The sequence below is a fragment of the Globicephala melas genome, chromosome 2 (assembly GCF_963455315.2).
Source record: "Globicephala melas chromosome 2, mGloMel1.2, whole genome shotgun sequence".
In the NCBI taxonomy this organism is placed as follows: domain Eukaryota; kingdom Metazoa; phylum Chordata; class Mammalia; order Artiodactyla; family Delphinidae; genus Globicephala; species Globicephala melas.
Window position 1 is genome coordinate 88,153,783 of NC_083315.2, and position 13,588 is coordinate 88,167,370.

Consider the following 13,588-nt stretch of genomic DNA (forward strand, 5'->3'; position numbering starts at 1 on the left):
ATAGATTCAATCAATCATGGCTCAAAAATATTTGGAAAACGTTTCAGAAAGTTCCAAAGAGCAAAACTTGATTTTGCCATGTGCTGTCAACTATTTACATAGCATTTACATTACAGTAGGTAATATAAATAATCTAGAGGTGGTTCAAAGTATATGGGAAGATGTGCGTAGGTTATATGCAAATGCACTACTTTGTATAAGGGACTTGAGTATCCTCAGATTTTGGTATCCTTGCAGGAGTCCTGGAAACAATCCCTTGCAGATACCAAGGGAGGACTGTGTGTGTGTGTGTGTGATAAAACTATTGTAGGGTATTTTATAGAGATATAATTGGCATATAACAACAGTGTAAGTTTAAGTAAATCAACATTGATTTTATATATTTAGTATTGCAGTGCGGTTGCCATTATAGCAGTAGCTAACACCTCTACTACATCACATAATTATCATTTCTTGTAGTGGTGGGAACAATTCAGAACTAGTCTCTTGGCAAGTTTAATATTTATAATACAGTTGTATTATCTATAATCACTAAACTGTGTATTAGATCTCCGGGATATATTTATCTACTAAATGCAAGTATGTATCCTTAAGCAACATTTCTCTTATTCCCTCATTCCCAGCCCTTGGGAACCACCATTCCACTCTGTTTTTTGAGTTTGTTTTTTAGTTACCACGTATGGGATATCATACAGTATTTGTCATTTTCTGTCTGACATATCTCACTTAGCATATTGTCCTCAAGGTTCATGTTCTCACAAATTGCAGTATTTCCACTTTTCTCAGGGCTGAATGGTATTCCATTGTATTACACACACACACACACACACACACACACACCCCATATCTTCTTTTATTTTGGCTTCTGAAATATATATTTTTATTTATTTTATTTTTTATTGAAGTATAGTTGATTCCCAATATCCTATTAGTTTCAGGTGTACAGCATAGTGATTCAAAAATTTTATAGATTCCATTTAAGATTATTACAAAATAATGGCTATATTTCCCTGTGCTGTATAATATATCGTTATGCTTATTTATTTTATACATAGTAGTTGTATCTCTTAATCCCATACACCAATCTTGCTCCGCCCCCCTTCCCTTTCCCCACTGGTATCCACTGGTTTGTTTTCTATATCTGTGAGTCTGTTTCTATTTTATATAAATATTCGTTTGTTTTATTTTTTAGATATCACACATAAGTGATAACATACCTTATTTGTTTTTGTCTGACTTATTTCACAAACCATAATACTCTCTAGATTCTTCCATATTGTTGCAAATGGCAAAATTTCATTCATTTTTATGACCAAGTAATATTCCATTGTGTGTGTGTGTGTGTGTGTGTGTGTATGTGTATGTGTGTATACACTTATTTATGCATTCATCTGTGGATGGACATTTAGGTTGCTTCCATGTCTTGGCTATTGTAAATAGTGCTGCTATGAACATTGGGATGTATGTATCTATGGAGAACAGTATGGAGGTCCCTTAAAAAATAAAAATAGAGTTACCATATGATCCAGCAATCCCACTCCTGGGCATATATCCAAAAAAGACGAAAACTCTAATTTGAAAAAATACATGCATCCTATTTTCTAAGGAAGCTCATACTATTTTCCATAGTGGCTGCACCAATTTACATTCCCACCAACAGTGTACAAGGGTTCCCTTTTCTCCACGTCCTCTCCAACATTTGTTATTTGTGGTCTTTTTGATGATAGCCATTTTGACAGATGGGAGGTGATATCCTATTGTGGTTTTGATTTACAAGTCTCTAATAATTAGTGATATTGAGCACCTTGTCATATGCCTGTTTAGCCATCTGTATGTATTCTTTGGAAAAATATCTTTTCATGTCTTCTGCCTATTCTTTAATAGGATATTTTTAAATATTGAGTTGTATGAGCTGTTTGTATATTTTGGATATTAACCCGTATCGGTCATATCATTTACAAATATTTTCTCCCTTTTGGTAGATTGTCTTTTTGTTTTGTCAGTGGTTCCCTTTACTGTGCAAAAGCTTTTAAGTTTAACTAGGTCCCATTTGTATATTTTTTATTTTGTTTCCTTTGCCTTAGGATACAGATCCAAAAATATTTGCTATGATTTATGCCAAAGAGTGTTCTGCCTATGTTCTCTTCTAGGAGTTTTATGGTTTCTAGTCTTAAATTTAGATTTTTAATCCATTTTGAGTTTATTTTCACATATGTTGTGAGGAAACGTTCTAATCTCATTGTTCTACATGTAACTGCTCAATTTTCTCAGCACCACTTACTGAAGAGACTGTCTTTTCTCCATTATATAGTCTTGCCTATTTTGTCATAGATTAATTGACTGTTAGGTGTGTGGGTTTATTACTGAGCTCTCTATTCTGTTCTATTGGTCTTTGTGTCTGTTTTTGTGCCAGTACCATGCTATTTTGATTACCATAGCTTTGTAGTATAGTCTGAAGTCTTGGAGGGTGACAACTTCAGCTTTGTTCTTTTTTCTCAAGATTGCATTGGCAATTTGGAGTTCTTTATGCTTCCATATGATTTTAGAATTATTTGTTCTAATTCTGTGAAAAATGTCATGGGTATTTTGATAAGGATTGTATTAAATCCATAGATTGCTTTGGGTAATATGGACATTTCAACAATATGCTTTCAATCCAAGAACACAAGATATCTTTCCATTTCTTTGTATCATCTTCAGTTTCCTTCATCAATGTCATATAGTTTTCAGAGTACAGGTCGTTCACCTCCTTGGTTAAGTTTATTCCTAGGCATTTTATTCTTTATGATGCAATTGTAAATACGATTGTCTTGTTGTTTTGTCTTTCTGGTACTTCACTATTAGTGTATAGAAAAGCAACAGATTTCTTTATATTGGTCATGTATCCTGCAATGTTACTGAATTCATTTATTCTAGTAGCTTTTTGGTGAAGACTTTAGGGTTTTGCATATATAGTATTGTATCATCTGCAAATAGTGACAGTTTTATTTCTTCCCTTCCTATTTGGATGCCTTTTATTTATTTTTCTTGTATGATTGCTCTAGCTAGGACTTCCAATACTATGTTACATAGAAGTGGTGAGAGTGGGCATCCTTGTCTTTTTCCAGATTTTCATGGAAAGGCTTTCAGCTTTTCACCATTGAATATGATGTTAACTGTGGGTTTATCATAAACAGCCTTTATTATGTTGAGATATGTTCCCTCTATACCCACTTTGAAGAGAGTTTTTTGATGAGTGGATGTTGGATTTTATCAAATGCTTTTTCTGCATCTATTGAGATGATCATGTGATTTTTATTCTTCCTTTCTTAATGTGGTGTATCACATCAATTGATTTGTGAATACTGAATCATCCGTTCATCCTGGGAATAAATCCCACTTGATCCTGATGTATAATCCTTTTTATTTACTACTGGATTCAGTTTGCAAATATTTTGTTGAGGATTTTTATGTCTATGTTCAGCAAAAATATTGGCCTGTAATTTTCTTTTTTTGTAGTGTCTTTCTCTTGTTTTAGTGTCAGGGTAATGGAGGCCTCACAGAATGACTTTGGAAGTGTTCGGTCCTCTTTAATTTTTTGGAATAGTTGAGAAGAATAGGTATTAGCTCTTCTTTATACATTTGGTAGAATTCCCCCTGTGAAGCCATCCATTCCTCCTGTACTTTTGTTTGCTGGGAGTTTTTGTTTTGTTTTTTACAAATTCAATTTCACTAGTAATGATCAGTCCATTCAGATTATGTTTCTTTCTGATTTAGTCTTGGCAGGTTGTATGTTTGTAGAAATTTGTCCATTTCTTCTAGGTTGTCCAGTTTGTTGGCATATAATTGTATAGAGAATTCCACATGCAATCTGATTAGAATTATATAACCAAAAATGTGTAAAGAGAAAAGATTAAATATGACAAAATTCTTTAAAAATGCATTTAAGGGATAAGGCTGAGTAGGAGGTTTTTCCTTAATATATTTTTTAATGAATTTTATTCAATAAGAATCCACTAATTTTATGATTAACAAGTAAAAGATTGTTTTCTTTCATTCTATAGCCATGATGTCACTAAATCTAACATTTATAAAAATGTATTTATTTTCAAACTATGAAAAAAGGTTTGCAAGAATAAGAGATTACCTAATGAGTTGCATCTCTGAGTAGCCTTTCTGAACATCAACAGTGATGGAGGCATACCCCTTCCCCGTTGAAGGGTAAATGACTCTACTAGTTTTCCACAAAATGTTGACCTTAAGAGTCCATGCTACTCATGCCCCACAACCAATCCATGTGAGAAGTCTGACAGTCCATCTTTCATAATACCTCCTGCATCCATCCTTCCTCTCGGTTCTTAATAATTCTACTCAGAGTGACCAGGTTAGTCTTTCCATTCACCTCCTTGAAAGTATGGTATGTTCCCTTATAAAATTCTTCCCAACTGTGAAAATAGTTTGAGTTATTCAATGATTCCAAAAGCATGCATGGTGCCCCTCCACCCCAATCCCTGTGCCGTGCATTTCCTACTAGCTCTTCTCCACATATCTATTCTTCCAGAACCAGTTTAAACTCCACCTTTTCTGTAAATTCTTCTTACACCAACCCAAACTCAACTAGTTTCTCTCTCCTAGAACTTTCATTTTTGGCCTTTATCCTTTGCTGCTTTGTATTAAAAGCACCAATATTTATTCTAAGCTATTATTTAAATTGGACTTCACTTTTTATAGCAATTTTAGATTCACAGCAAAATTGAGCAGAAGGTACAGAGATTTCCATTTACTCCATTCCCCCACACATGTATAGCTTCTCCCACCAGCAATAACATCCACCATAGTGATACATTTATTACAATTAATGGGATTATACTGACACATAATTATCATTCAAAGACCATAGTTTACATTACAGTTAATTCTTGGTCTTGTACATTCTATGGGTATGAATAAAGGTCTAATAATATATATCTACCATTATGGCATCATATAGAATAATTTCATTGCCCTAAAAATTCTGTGCTCCACCTATTCACCCTTTCCTCCCTGTGATCCCTGGCAACCACTGATCATTTTGCTGCCTGCATAGTTTTGCCTGTTCCAGAATGTCATATAGTTGGAGTTATACAGTATTTAGCCTTCTCAGATTGGCTTCTTCCACTTCCCATGCATTTAAGTTTCCTCCATGTCTTTTTATGGCTTGATAACTCATTTCTTTTTAGCACTAAATAATATTTCATTATCTAGATATGCCACAGTTTCTTTATTTGTTCACCTGCTCAAGGACATTGTGGTTGCTTCCAAGTTTTGGCAATTATGAATAAAGCTGCTATAAACATTCATGTGCAAGTTTTTGTGTGGACATAGTTTTCAACTCCTTTGGGTAAACACCAAGGAGGGTGATTGCTGGATCGTATGGTAGGAGTATGCTTAATTTTGTAAGAAGTTGCCAAACTATCTTCCAAAGTGACCATACCATTTTTGCATTCCCACCAGCAATGCATGAGAGTCCTGTTGCTCCACATCCTGACCAGCATTTGGTGTTGTCATAATTCTGGATTTGAGCCATTCTAATAGGTGTGTAGTTGTATCTCATTGTTGTTTTAAATTGCATTTCCCTTGTGACAGGATATGGAACATCTTTTTTTTTTGCAAGCTTATTTGCCATCTATATGTCTTCTTCCACACTATTTTTAAAGTACCTAATTTTTTGTGCCAAATTTTGGCTATCAACCTCTAAGCATTCAATTCCATCTGTCTATCCACAATTCTCAGCCCAGCTAACCTATAGGTTTTTGCCTTTCATGTTTTAGAATGGCATTTCTACAACCATCGGGAGAATCTTTGAGATTCTGAGGTTTCCTGTAAGATGTAGTTCAGTTCCAGGTTAGCCTTTAAAAGTCACTTACATACTATTTGTTCTATTACTGGGAACAGAATGAAGACAAGTATAGAGGACATAGCCTTGACTTATCGAGGGAGTGAGGACCATAGGAGACCAGCCCAAAGGATAGCATGACAGAAAAAAATGTGGTATAAAAACGATTAGATTTCAGGATGCGTAAACAGTCCCTTATTTGGGCTCTTGCAAAAGTGCCTATTCATTGAGCTACCTGCCCCTCCTCAGCAGAAGGCAGAAAGCAGTAGTTTCCCCTATCAGAGTTAGCCCTGAGCAGCTGCCCCTTTTGTCCTGTTAATAGCAGGAATTGGCTCATGTGACCTTGCAAGAACAGATTTAGGGCAATAGCCTGAATTAATTGTTGTCTATGTTAAAGAGGAACAAAATACTTCCCCCAAATATACTAATAGCTCACTTTGGAGTTCAGTTACAGCCAAGAAGACTGAAGGGGTTTGGCCATGGCTGGGTCATACCTTAAACTACTGATAGCTAACTCTTACCAAGAGATGGACTTGAGTGATAGCCAGCTAAGAAAATTCAAAGTGCCTATCATCTGAAACAAGGGAAATAAATGAACTGGTATAAAATCTCTTCAGGCAGTCAGATAAAATGTTTGAATTGATGACTTAATAAAATATTTGGTGGTAGAATAACCTGTTCTGATAAAAAAACAGTGGTTGTCAGGATACTGCACCTGATCAATTCAACACCACCTTCATATACAGCTGCACACCAGAGCATGCATAGATCTTTAGGGGAAAATTATACATTCCTGCTTCCCACCCTTTAGTCAAAGAGCATGTTAGAGTAGACATAAGGAGAGGGGGAGCCCCTTTGCCATTCTCTTTTAAATAATTAATGACATAAATGTATCTGCTATTCTTGGATAACCCTGTACCCACTAAAAAGCACCTCAGCCTCCTCCTTTCACTGTTCTGCGACCTGAGAAAGGCAGAGCTGAGAGTCATTTGCTGTGTCTCATGTCATTGTATCTGAAACAGCCTGGAGCTGTCAAGCCAGTAGCTCTCCATCACAGTACTGCAGTAGGGTCACAGCTGTCTTTGTTCAGTAGAGTTAATTCTAGTCCCTGTCTGTAGTTCAGGATTTTATTTTATTTCTATTTTTGGTATAATATATAACTTTATCAAATTGTTATACACAAACCAAGTTGCTTTTACAAATGATGATTGACTGACTAGAAGGAAAATACTTTGCATGGCCTTGCTAATCTATACAAGTCTCCTTGTAGCACACAAAGCATGCCTGCCTTCTGCATGTAAAGGATTGGGCCTGAGTGCTCTGACTTCTGCCAGGCATTGTGCCTGAGTCACTGCATAAGGCGTGAATTTTCACTGAAGCATAACAGACTCAAAAGGAGGCAGGACAGTACCACGCTAGGATTAGATATAATAACAACCTTTTTGTCCATTTTGCTTGCTTCTACTTCTCACCAAAAGCACTGTTTATAAATTTGAGCAGAATTTATCAGTCAGGAAGAATAATTTAATGGGAAGATAAAGTTGTCCTTTCTAACATCAGTGTCAAGGAATGTGTGTGTTTGCTAATAAGAAGTTTATTAAAAGTCTTTCACATCCATTGTCTCCTTTACTGTAACCATCCTGTGAAACAGGTATTATATGTTCTTTTTTCAAATGAGAAAACTAAGGTAATAATAACTTGCCCCAAATCATACAAAATAGCTCGTGACGCAGGCAGATTCCATCCTAAATTTTCTGACTCTCGACCCAGTGCTTTTCAACTAGAGCATCCTGCCTCTCTGTACTTTGGATTCTCTCAAATATGAACGTGAATCTGCCACCCGTGAATTTATGCAAACACTTTTATACTACTGGAACATACAGCATAATCAATCCATACCAACTTAGAGCAACCAGTTCCATAAGATTACTTTTCACTGTGGAAAGCAGAACTTTTCTCCTTCCTGGCCCCCTCCCTACTTTTTCCTTCCCTCCCTTCATTCTTCCCTTTTAATCTGGAAAGGATGCTAATGAATTGCTCAAAGGAGACCTTCCCTGTTTCTAGCACTTCTCTATTTCTCCCTTTGGGAAAGAAATTTGTGTTCAACCTGTTCCACTTGTCATTATGAATTTTGGTCACATCCTTTCTTGGGCTCTGGCTTTCCACACTGTTAAGGTTTTTACTTAATCATAGATCCTGCCCTCCCACATCTAGTCCAGGGCAGACTTTGCTTAGATTGACAACACCTGCAAGATAGTTCATTAACATTGGCCTCTCCACTACAAGAAGCTCGGAGTTAGCTCGCCCCAGGCTCAACACACAGAGCACTTCTACTTGCCTCCTCCTTCATGTATTCTCTTGATATAGATATAGTCTCCTTTCTCTGTTTAATTGTAATCTCCTGATGGATAAAGATAAAGTTGTATTTCTTTCTGCTTCTCCTTACAGTACTTAGCTCAATGTCTAAACCTGAGCTGCTAAAGGATAAACATTTTCAAAATGAAGAATTCTCCCGTTGCTTGTACTGAGATTCCTCCATTTCTTTCACCATTTTAATGTCCCTTTTTCATTCTCCAGTTTCAGGGTCTAGAACTTTATGGTACCCTTTAGTTGAAGATTGTTTTTATTTTGTCCATCAGTATGGGTGCTATATTCCAACTTCCTTTCAAATCCTACTGAAAATGTCTGGCATCTTACTGGTCTTCATAGGTTTAGTTAGGTTCATAGTTATATGATTAGCTCCCTGGGGTGTGGTTAGTAGATGAGAGCTTTTCGAACTTTAATGTATGACTACACAAATAAGTATTTTCTGAAGTGCCTTCCCACTCTTGTTTTCCCAGAAGTTTGTATGCTATTTATCCTCTCATTCCCACAGCCTATGAGATCTTCTTACCACATATTACAGCATCCTGATGTTTCACTCCACCAATGAATGTGATATATGTAAACATATAAATCATAAAGCATTTCTTCCTACAGATAGTAAAGAAAAATTCTAGATTCCAGGTAACATCAGGGCTCACATTCCCCCCCTAAAGCACCCATTTTTCTCTCTCATTTACTTGAAACTTAGGAAGATGGGTTGGCTCTGACCCCTCAGAAAATAGTAGCTTCAACCTACCCTAATTTTAAATACCCAAATACAGTATACCTATTCTTTTATCCTCACATTAATTAAAGACAGTTCTATATTTTTTCTCGTGTTGAGTAAATAGTCCTATTGATTTAGATTTACAGAAAGTTCTTCTTAACTACTCAAGACCAAATCTTCACGATAGAGAATGTATCTGATAATTGTTAGTGCTATTTTTGACAGATGTTCAATATGTAATAATGATCTGCTGCTTTGACTAATCCAGCCAAATCAACAGCTTTACACAGAATCCAAAGGCCGGTTTGGGAGCACTGCCAATATCTATTCCAAGAGATTTTAACAACGTAAATCCTCAAGTAAAAAAAGATAGAGATGTGAATCATTGGACTATTCCCCCCACACACCAAAAAAAAAAAAAAAATCCAAGCAGAAAAAAAGCAAAATAAAACTGTGGCTAGTATAATAGTTCGTAGGTTCAATATTTACCAGTTTGTGTACCATCTGAGCTATTTCCTTTAATCAACCATGCACGTGGCACTTTTATTCTCAGGGGACATTATTGCCATGACAACTTTATCAGACTAAACACTGAAATGCAGCTCTTGGAGCAATCTCAATTTGGGTACAGTTTAGAATATTATGTTATTCTTTTATCAGCATCCTTGGTGTGCCAAACAGATGAGAAAAATTTTTAACTGACTATTAAAATCACAATAAAATGTAAAAACTTTACAAAGAGAAAAGGAATAAGCCATTAGACTGAAAAATGGGCAATCAAAGGAGCTACTGCGCTCGGCAGATGGAAAAGCAGCAGGTGCCATGGTGTGATGGGACCTTGCTTCCCATCATGCATGCTCTACAGTGATGCAGGCTGACAGGGAAGGGAATTAACGTGTCAGAGCAGGTACTTTCTGTCCATTAGCTGATTCCCAATACATCTTCACAGACTGCTACCCATGGCTCTTTGATAAAATGCTTTGCAATACGTGGCTCCAGAAGTTGTAAAGGGAAGGACAGCTATGAGTGACCCTCTTTCAATGCCTCAGCTTAACAGAGTGTGAGTGACCAAGTAAACACGCTCCAGCCCAAACTGGGATTAGTGATTTCAGTCTGTGAATAAATTACTTGAATATAGATGCTGTGCATACATCAAAGTGACAAAGGGCTACAGGCTCTCAGTGCAGGGAATGGAAGGGGACACTGATGAAGAGAATTCTCAAGGTAACAAATTAGCTCTCAAACAAATGAGTCTCAGGAAGGCTCTGAGAGTACAAGCACCTCTCTGCTTTCAGAGAAAAAATGCCAAATTATGAAGGGGCAACCTGAACTGGCAGGTCAGCGTAGACAGACATAGCACATTAGGCATGGTAAACACTGATGCTCTGGGGCTTTGTCATGTGTCAGGCTGGTTTCTTTCCCTTCCCTTCCCTTCCCTTCCCAAGCCTGAGTTTATGTTCCAAATCTTACCTGTGAAACCTCAAAAACAGAGTGAAACAGAAACAGAGTTTTAAATTAAATTTGTGCAATTGATAAGATTAGCTTTTTCCAGATCTGTGTCCGATAAACTAATTGAATTGCACAATTGTTTATTGGCCTTGGCTGTTAAGACAACTATTAGATTAAGAAATAGTAAACCTTATTTTTTTTTTCTGTCCATTTTCATGACTGCATTGGAAAACCAAAGCTGGCTGTCACTCATTATGTATAGTCATCAAAGGCAGGAAATGAGTGTGGGCTGCATTTATGTTAAAACCTTAGAAATTATGTGCATATCAAAGGGGCATTAATCTAAGGATTCAATTCAAGCCTTCCTCATCCCCTAGTCTAAGTAAGGGACATGTTATTCTATTTCAAACCATCTTGTATTTTTTCTGCACACTTATCACATTGGCATTTATAAATAATTTTCATTTAATGTCTGTCAAACCTCACTAAATTCTAAGTGACATGAGGGAAAAAAACGATGCACCTTGCCTCAGCACTTAGCAAGATACCAGCCACATGGTAGCTCAGTAAGTATCTGTAGAAAGAAAAAGAGATGGAAGGAAGAAGATAAATAATGCAGGAAGAAAAGGAGGAAGAGGTCAGGAGAGGATCCAGAAGATGAGAAGTAATCTTCAGCACCTTTCTATATCTGTATGTCTTCTTTAGTAGCCTCCATGAAAGCTTTAAATTTATTGAGATGCCTAAACAAATTATATACTAAATAAAAATGAGGAGGAAGAGTGTACGTCTGTTGACAGCAATGGGATGGATATCATTGAACGATGTCCAAGGACATTTGAATAAACAAGTATGCATATCCTTGGTCTTGAAATTAATTTCATAAAAGAGACAATGAAAATGGAAATATCTCAGAATAGAGTGAGTTTTAGCCTATTCAGAGGCCATACCCAGAGAGATTAAAATTACCCTTGTAGGTCTTGTGGTTCTTATCCCAAGTGTTTGGAATAAGGATCTGTATTTGGTAGTACAGGACATTTAACTTGGATCAGATCATTCTTTTATTCACATCCCTCCTTAAATCAAGTATGAGCATACTGACTATGCAGGATTATACAAGGCAATAACTACATATTTTTTTAATGTGAAAGTAAAGCAGTGAATACAGTGAATCCTTTGGAAATTATGACGACCAGTTATAATAACACCTGAAGTGCACAGCACCTGAGTTTCCAGAATGATTTAATATTACATTATTTAATGATGTAATATTACATTATTTAATCCTTAACACAATTAGTTTATACTATTATTTAACCCTTAACACAATTAGTTTATACTATTATTTAACCCTTAACAGGATAATTAATCTGGAAGTGAGGATTTACTAATCGTGCAACATTCATAAAGTAACTTAACTTCTCTATTCCTTAGTTTTCTCTTCTAAAACGATCCAAAAAGGTTGATTAAAATTAAATAGGATAATGAGTGGAAAATACTTTGCTCAATAAATGCTATTATTGTTATTATTATTCAGTAGCACAGATATCACTAACTACAATTTACAGATCATAAAAGAACCTCAAAAATTTAAATTATTTCATTGCTTGTGAAGTGGTGGCCCCAGAACTCGTATTTCTAATTCTGAAATCGTCACACTCTGTACTATGCCAATCTTATCCTGAGCTGCAGTTGACTTTAAGACCTAAGTTTGAGGATGTGTGGCCCCTTTGGAACACCCACTGCAGGATCCTAGGGACAGCAACTTGGTGTGGAGCCAGTGCACCAAGCCAGCAGGATCAAGGTCCTGGAACGCCAGGCCTGCTGCAGAGATCAGTCAATATCAGCTGCTTCCCAAGGCCTCCAGAGAACCTGACATTTTGGCTTTCCTTCATTTTAGTTCCTGTCAATTTCAAAAGAGACAAGCTTCTAGGGCTGAAATTGATGTGTTTGTGTGACTATTCCAGGCTGCTGAAATTGACAGAAGCGGAAACTGATGAAAGTAACCAATTTGTCAATTTCAGAAAAAGGAGGGCTTTGAAGGCGGAGATTGACTAGTCTATCCCTTTCCTGCCTGATCAGAAAATTTAATTTCCCCCTAACTTTAAATAGTTTTGTGTTTACTCTCAGAAATTATTTTGGACTGTCTTCTAGATACAACCTGAATTGGCCTGACAGTTTAAACAGACTGTCAATTCCATCAAAATCCAATTTGGTGTATTGTTTAACAGAATGTTGTTTTACATTGGATTGACTGACCAATTTATTTTAAATGGCTAAAAAAAGTTATTAAAATGTGGAATCACTCTAAACCCTGCTGCTTGTGAGTTTTGATGCTTCCCATGAAAACAACTTAGCTTTAACTGATATGCAGTCAAAAACTCAAATCAGTTCAGAAACTCTATTGCATCTGTCAACTATCTGGTTTTCATAATTTTGCATGATTAAATCAAAATGATTTGTAGAGGGCTTCCCTGGTGGCGCAGTGGTTGAGAGTCCGCCTGCCGATGCAGGCGACACGGGTTCATGCCCTGGTCTGGGAAGATCCCACATGCCACGGAGTGGCTAGGCCCATGAGCCATGGCCGCTGCGTCTATGCATCCATAGCCTGTGCTCCACAACGGGAGAGACCACAACAGTGAGAGGACCGCATACCGCAAAAAAATAAAAAATAAAAAAGATTTGTAGAGACTTAAAATTGAAATCTTGAGTTCCAGTTCTGCTCTTTACCAATTATGTGATCTTGTCCACGTTACCACCTTTGATTCTCAGCCTTCCCCCTATAAAATAAGGAGGTTGGACTACAGCAGCATTTTCCAAACTGTGTTCTTTAGAAAAGAAAACTTCCTTTCATAGGACATTAATAAGTCTAACAAAAAATACAGGATTAAATAACTCTGGAAAACATTAGTTATATATGCTTATTGACAGCAGGACTTCACAGATTCTTTATTATCTTAACATGTTTAACGGTTATGAATCTCAGTCATAAACCCTAGTGTACAATAAAATAACTATACTTTCTAGATCCCATCGTGCCAAACTGCTGAGAATCTTCTCTTCAGTTGTGCTGGGGGTCTTGGTTCCCGGAATCTCCATAGGCAGAGGATATGGGTGGCCCATCTTATCCTAAATCACCAATCCACAAAGTCTGTTTCTGGGACTCTCTACATGAGGAGATCAGCAAGCTTTTTCTG